The sequence below is a fragment of the Drosophila bipectinata genome, unplaced genomic scaffold (assembly GCF_030179905.1).
Source record: "Drosophila bipectinata strain 14024-0381.07 unplaced genomic scaffold, DbipHiC1v2 scaffold_54, whole genome shotgun sequence".
Taxonomy (NCBI): Eukaryota; Metazoa; Arthropoda; class Insecta; order Diptera; family Drosophilidae; genus Drosophila; species Drosophila bipectinata.
Window position 1 is genome coordinate 19926 of NW_027222978.1, and position 7454 is coordinate 27379.

Below are 7454 nucleotides of genomic sequence, written 5' to 3' on the forward strand. Positions count from 1 at the left end.
GAAACTGAGCGTCAGAGTGTAGGGTAGGAGGGCATGTGAGGAATATACATGGGTCTCGCTCTATCCTATGACTTTAAGCATAACTGGCAAAGCTAAGTTAGTATTAGTGCAGTGTGCAATGCAAGAAAAACAATAATTGAGTAGCACATGTTGTTTACAATTTTAGCAATAAGTTTTCTCGTTGCAAATCTATTCGCAATCAAGAAATCAGCGCCTGCATAGGATGTAGATTCAGGGCAAACATCAGCCTTTATTAATCCAAGGTATGTGGCAAAATTTGTAGAAACAAAACAAGTTCATTCTGACAGTTAATAAGTTGAACATTATCTAGTAACAGGCAATTATATTTGGAGTAAAAAAAGCAGGAATTATTAGATGCAAAATTTCTTATTGCAGATCTATACACCAAAGAATCCAATATGTGTACAGGTGTTGGCCGTCAAGCAGAGTTTAAGTTGGATTAAACACAGGTATGTACATAAGTTTACAGCAGTATGATGAATTAATAGATCCAGGCTTGTATTAGCAGATCATCCTCACACCAGTGGTCACAGGAATTGAGATTAGAAAGTTACAGTAGGTGGGCAGATTTATTTGGAGCAGATTCATTGTAGCTTTATTCCTGTTTGAGAGTCCATCACAGGCAGCAGAGCCAACTGCATAGCAGACATCCAGGTTGAATTTACTACAGGTATGTGGATGCAAAAGTAATAGTATGATAAGATTAATCCAAGTTTAAATTATTGTTCCAGATATGGGGGACAAGCAGTAAGAGGATGCCAAGCATAGCCAGCGAAGGCAGATAAAGAAGTAGCAGGCAGCATCTGATTAATCCATGGTCCTACAAATCAGTATCACTGAGCCACGTTCTGAGACAGGGAACTAGTATTTGATTGAATTCCAACTGCAAGGCAGACACCGGGATGGATTAATCGCAAGTATATAGACAAATTAATAGAAGTATGCTGAGTTTAATTTGTTTCCAAAATCCTATTTCCGCAGAGGTATATTAGCAGCAAGGATGACGCCAAAAGCAGAGCGCGACGCCAACTAGCCAAGGTCAAAAATGCGTGGCACAGTGGGACAACCATTCTCCAGGTCCAGCGACGATGCACGGATATCATTGCACCGCGCTCAGTAGACACACAGCACTTATTAACAGGTCCCAAATTAATAGCGCCATATAATATCAGCAGGTATAGAACCATAGAGACTGGAAAGCTTCACTAGGTAGACAGATTCATTTTAAGTAGATTAATGGTAATGATTTCATCTAATATTTCTAATTGCAGTTTTATTCCTGTTTGAGTATTCAGTAAGTGTACCAGAGCCAGTCACATACAAGTTAAATTGTTTGTAGTTCGGTGAATTAAAAAAATGAAAATTTTATTTTTTAATTTCACAACTTGGTGTTAAACCTTTATTTATTAAACGCAAAAATTACAAGACACTTTGATTTTTCTTAAATATTTTTGTCAACCGTTCGCGGTCTCGGTCAAAATAGGACTGACTTCTTAATTCTAAATCTGATCCAAAGAACCTCGGCCATCAGTTGTGTTTAGATTAGAGGCTTAAGATAAAACTGTCGCATTTTTTTTTTTTTTTTTTTTTTTTTTTTTTTTAACGTTTCTTTTATTTCTTGAATCTTCTCTTTGCGAGACTAACAAGAGGTGTATCAAATCTTATATTTTTAACTTAACTAACAGTCATATTGACTGATACGGAGTTAGACGGCCCTAAAAATCGATTGCTGGGTTGGGAGGTCGTTGCGTCTAAGGCGGGATACGCTAGAAACCCGAGTCAATCCCCGAGCGAGAAAATTTGGGTGCGAAGACAGTTTTTCTTTGTATGACTCTTTTTGCTTCTGGATTTCGTCTTTCACTCCGAGGATGCCCAGATCCCGGTGGATGTTTTCGTTGCGAACATACCAAGGTGCCCCTGTGATAGTTTTTTTTTTTTTTTTTTTATTTTAACGTTGCTTTTATTTCTTGAATCTTCTCTTTGCGAGACTAACAAGAGGTGTATCAAATCTTATATTTTTAACTTAACTAACAGTCATATTGACTGATACGGAGTTAGACGGCCCTAAAAATCGATTGCTGGGTTGGGAGGTCGTTGCGTCTAAGGCGGGATACGCTAGAAACCCGAGTCAATCCCCGAGCGAGAAAATTTGGGTGCGAAGACAGTTTTTCTTTGTATGACTCTTTTTGCTTCTGGATTTCGTCTTTCACTGCGAGGATGCCCAGATCCCGGTGGATGTTTTCGTTGCGAACATACCAAGGTGCCCCTGTGATAGTTCTCAGGATTTTTGATTGTGCGCGCTGTATGATGTCTATGTTGCTGCTGCTCGCGTTCCCCCACAGCTGGGAGCCATACGTCCAGATTGGCTTTAGGACTGAATTGTACAGTAGTAACTTGTAGTCTAGGCACAGTGGCGATCGTGAGTTTATGATCCAGTGGAGGCTGCTGGCTTTCAGTTTTAGATGCATCTTTTTGCATTCGATGTGCTTACGCCAGGTAAGTCGTCTATCAAGGTGAACGCCAAGGTACGTTACGTCGTTAGCTTGAGGGATCTGCATACCGTTTAGTAAAAGCGGAGGGCATGTTTGTCTATTAAGAGTAAACGTTATATGTTTACACTTTTGTTCGTTTATTTTAATGCGCCAGTCGGACAGCCACCTTTCCACTATTGTGAGATGATTAGCCAGTTGGTTTGTTGCCTGCGTTGGGCATCTGGAGCGACTAAGAATAGCGGTATCATCGGCGAACGTTGACGTTGTTAGTTGTGCGCTCGTAGGAATATCCGCAGTATACAAAACATATAGACACGGCCCGAGTGCGCTTCCCTGTGGAACTCCAGCTTCGATGGTGTAGTCGCCCGAAGTAGCTGCGTTGCATCTCACTGAGAATACCCTATTGAAGAGGTATAATCCAGTAGCTTGTGGGTGTATGTTGGCAAATACGTTTTAATTTTGTGCATGAGTCCGATGAGCCAAACTCGGTCGAAAGCTTGAGATACGTCGAGGAAAATAGCGCTGCAGTATTCTCGTTGTTCGAAGGCTGAGCGTATTTCGGATGTTAATCTGTTCACTTGTTCGATGGTTCCATGGTTTCTTCGAAAGCCAAATTGGTGTGCCGGGATGATATTGCAAGCTTCCAGATGTGGTATTATGCGAGTTAACAAGCATTTTTCAAACAGTTTAGACAAACAAGATAGAAGGCTTATTGGTCTGTATGATGACGGAATTGTGTGGTCTTTTCCAGGCTTCGGTGTCATTATAATAATGGATTTCTTCCACTTTTTTGGGAAATAGCCAAGATTAATGATTCCATTAAATAGTTTGCAGACGACCTCTATAGCGCATTTTGGAAGTTCGATCAGCATCTTTGGGGTCAATAGGTCACCACCGGGAGCCTTTTTCGGTTTTAGCCCTCTTATGACTTTTTCAATTTCGTTCGGCCGGAATGAGGGTGCGGCTGGCTGAGGGGAGGACTCTGGCTGAATTACGGGCAGGAGGAATGAATTTGAGGCTGGGTTTGGCTGGAACACACTTTGGAGATGTGTGGCGAATGTTTCAGCTCGGTCTTCGTCGCTGCGAGCCCAGCATCCCGAAGAGTTTCTTATCGGGGTGGTCGTTTCAATTGGGGCACTAAGATTTGGGTGGGCCCTCCACAGGGGGTACTTTGTGCTTGTTGGCGAGAGATTCTGGATGTACCTCAGCTGTGCATTTTCTTCCTGTTGGTGAAGAGCCTGGTCGAGTGATCGGGTTGCTTCCTTAAGGCGTTGTTTTGAAGCTGGTGATCTGCTGTTTTGCCAATCACGACGCGTGCGCCTCTTTTCTCGCACGAGCTGTTCGATTTGCTGATTAGATTTGAAGTGTTTGTTTCGGTCTACTTCTTTCCTATGAGGAGTAGAGATTTTAGCTGCCGCAACGAGTACTTCTTCCAGGGCGCTCGTAGTGTAGTCGATGTCCGATTCCATGTTAAAATCCGGGGCGAGTTCTATGTGGGCACTCACGTACTTTTTGTATTTTAGCCAGTTTGTTTTTGTCGTCGTCAGACTGAAGGGGTGTTCGGTTATTTCTGGGCTTTGAAGAAGCGTTAGAAGCACAGGCGAGTGGTCTGATGATAAGTCCGAGACTGCTTTGGCACTTATTAGATTGCGAGGTTTGTTTTTGTCACTGCAAAATCAATAAGGTCTGGGAGCTTTCGTGAGTCTGTTGGCCAGTATGTGGGACTTCCAGGGGAAACGTAGTCCAGTTTATTTTTCACATTTATAATTGCATTGTATAATTGTCTTCCTTTGGGAGTCACTAGACGTGATCCCCAGTGCGTATGTTTGGCGTTGTAGTCTCCTGCGGCTATAAATCGATCCCCAAGTGAATTGTAGAAGTCCATAAATTGTCCTTCCGAGATTGAGAAGCGAGGAGGGCAGTAAACGGCAGCAATTGAAAGGATTCCGTTGCTTGACTGAATTTGTATCGATGTGGCCTGCAAGAAGTTTGTTGCAAACCTTTTGTGAAAATGGTGTTTAATTCGTTCTCTGATTAGAACTCCAGTTCCGCCGTGGGCTTTCCCATCTGGATGATCTGTGCAGAGTTTGAAAATATTGTTTATAAAATTCATAAGTGGAAAGCAATAAGTGGCCTGGATTTATGGGTTGGATAATTGAGCCAAAGATCAAGCCAAAGGCAAATGCAGAGATTGAAAATATTGTTTATAAAAGCCATAGGTGGCCTGTATTTAGGGGTTGGACAACTCTCCCCCTTCTAAAATGGATCGTCCCGATTCAATATGAAATTCGTTTAAATGATCTCTTAATTCTGTTAAAAAAATTTCTTGGTTAATAGATTTTTCTGGTTCAGGCCGATATTTTTTGGTTGCAAATAATATAGCATTTTTGTCTTTTATAATAAGTGAAAGAATCAAATATATAATGATTAAAATTAATAATATAAAGGTAAGTGATATTTTAGTATTCTTAATTTTAACGAATGGGTTTAAAATGTTTATATTATCTAAAGAAAGATCAGAGTTATTTGATAATATGTAATCGGATATTTCATAATTTTTAAAGTGGTTCGTAGTTACGTATTCAAGAATTTTATTTTCCAAATTGGTATATGAGATATTATTAATTTTAGTTGTACCATTAAATGTTATTAAAAACGAACCGTTTAAATAGGAGTTGTTAACAATATTGTTCCCATTTATAAGAATGGCACCATCTTGTATGATGTCTATTTTTTTATTTTTTTCTCTTATTTTTTTACAGGTTGATTTCTCACCATTTAATAATCGGGTAAAACAAGTTTTTTTGTTACTTAGAGTGCAATAATTATTAAAAAGTTCGTTCTTAAAATTAGACATTTCGTAAAAAATATTTTCGCATTTTGCGACTTGATTGCTTAATACTAGTTTTCCATTGATTTGGGAAATCGCTCTAGCGTGATATATTTCACATCTGTTTTTTATTATTGGGTATTTTATATAAATTATTAAAAGTTCTTTATGCAATGCGATTTTAAAAGTGAGATGTCCATTAAATCAGCTATAATTACTGGTTTTTGTTCATGTATTAATATTTACAAGATGTCATCATTGTTTAAAATTTTGGTATTAAAAACGTCTATTTTTGCTAGAGTGATTGTGTCAATTAAATTTTGCAGTTCAAATGTTAATAATCGCAAGCGATGTTTTCGAAGTGGTAGATCTTGATCAATAAATACTTTTTTAAAATCATCGGAAAGAGATTCTATTTCTTTGAATAATCGGGAATTGATAATAGACTGCTTATTATTGTTTTCAATTAATTCATTAATTTTATCCTGAACTGTAATAAAATCATCATGGTCCGGAGTTCCAGCTAACCATTTCCACACGGTGCCTAACTCATTTATCCCTCTTTTTGATCTAGTTGATATTAATTGCGATAAAATTAGTTCGATTACTTTTATGTCATATTTAATTTCCCATTGTGACCTTTTATTAGTATCCCTTTTAATATTATCTGATTCCAAATTTATTATTTCTTTATAAAAGCTTAACCCTCTAGGCCCCAATTGTAGAAATATTAAAAAAAAAATAAGTTGGGTAATTTTTTTTGGGTTAAAATATAGCTTTTAATTTCAAATATGACCTCAAGAAGTTTGTACTAGTCTTAGTTTACCTGTAAATCGAACAAAGGTAAATAAGTGCCTCAAGGCACTCTTGGGGCTTTAAGTCAATTTTTTCTTACATGATTTTATTCTAATTTTTGATTATGGTACTCAAAGAAACAATTTTTATTTGCCGTACAGCACAAGTGCAAATTACATTTTGTGCACATACATTGTGTTTGGGATTTCTTGCAGGGCTTGCACCATCTTTTGCCACTGTCTCGACTCATCCAAACAGGAAAATGGTTGACTTCATCAAACCGTACATCTGAAACTGGATGCTTTGATTTTTCACCAACTGTGAGCGATGGCTTTGAAGATCTCGGTGTGGATGGGGATTGCATTGTCCAACCTGGTTGTGCAATTCGCTGGGATGATGGTGACGGAAATTTTCGATCATAATCACGGAATGTGCGACCGCGTTTACGCTTGCATTGATATGCCACTAAGCCAGCAGCAATTGATTCCCGAAACTCCGGAAGCTCCAACAATTTGTCTGTGCTCTTGTTTTCTTTTTTAATGCGCCTGTATAAAACATACGCATTTGTTGCTGCCATATCAACCAAATGGTAAAAAATTCTTGTCATTGCATCTTGTGTTTTTGCTCGAATATGATAACGACCCATAAGCCCATCCATGAGGTCAACACCGCCCATGTGGGCATTATATTCCCGAATAATTTGGGGACAATCAACCTCAATATGTCTTTTAGATTTCTTGTCATAACGAGCTATCTTTGCTATTCCTTCATTTGCATTTAATTTTAAAAATGGCTTAATACCAACATAAGTTGATAGCAAGCAAACGGCTTTATTGTCTTTCCATAACACATTTGTTATATCGATGCCATATGACGAACCGACATACTCAGTCGAAAAACCTCTCGGCTGTTTCCTGATCGAAATGTCATTCGGAAGCTTGCAATTTGGAATGCGATTAACACGCACTGTTCCTAGGCTATATATCCCTTTAGCACGCGGATAAACCATCAACGATAAAGAAGTTTAAAAGTTGTCAAAATAAATGATGTAGTTTTTGAAACTTTCTACCGTTTTTGTCCGGCGTACAACAATGTTTGCCGACGGTCCAAGATCTGGATGAGCAGGCATAACCAAATGAGTCGCACAACACAAACAGCTTAATACCCCACTTATGCGGCTTATTAGGCATATACTGCCGAAGGTGGTGTCTCATTTTTGTGCTGCACATTTGTTCATCGACGCAGAGTCGTGCTTGCCTTGGCACGAAGTCAAACCTCTGGTTAAGGTGATCTAAAAACGTACGCGTGCGATACAG

General features: G+C 38.9%; 1 long non-coding RNA gene across 1 annotated transcript; it reads left to right on the forward strand.

The window, feature by feature from the left end:
• The first annotated feature begins 267 nt into the window (after positions 1 to 267).
• LOC122321809 (uncharacterized) lies at positions 268 to 1336 on the forward strand. The gene is made up of 5 exons (XR_006246311.2): positions 268 to 470; positions 530 to 691; positions 753 to 938; positions 1003 to 1230; positions 1293 to 1336. It is a non-coding gene; the product is annotated as an uncharacterized lncRNA (long non-coding RNA).
• Positions 1337 to 7454: the final 6118 nt, after the last annotated feature.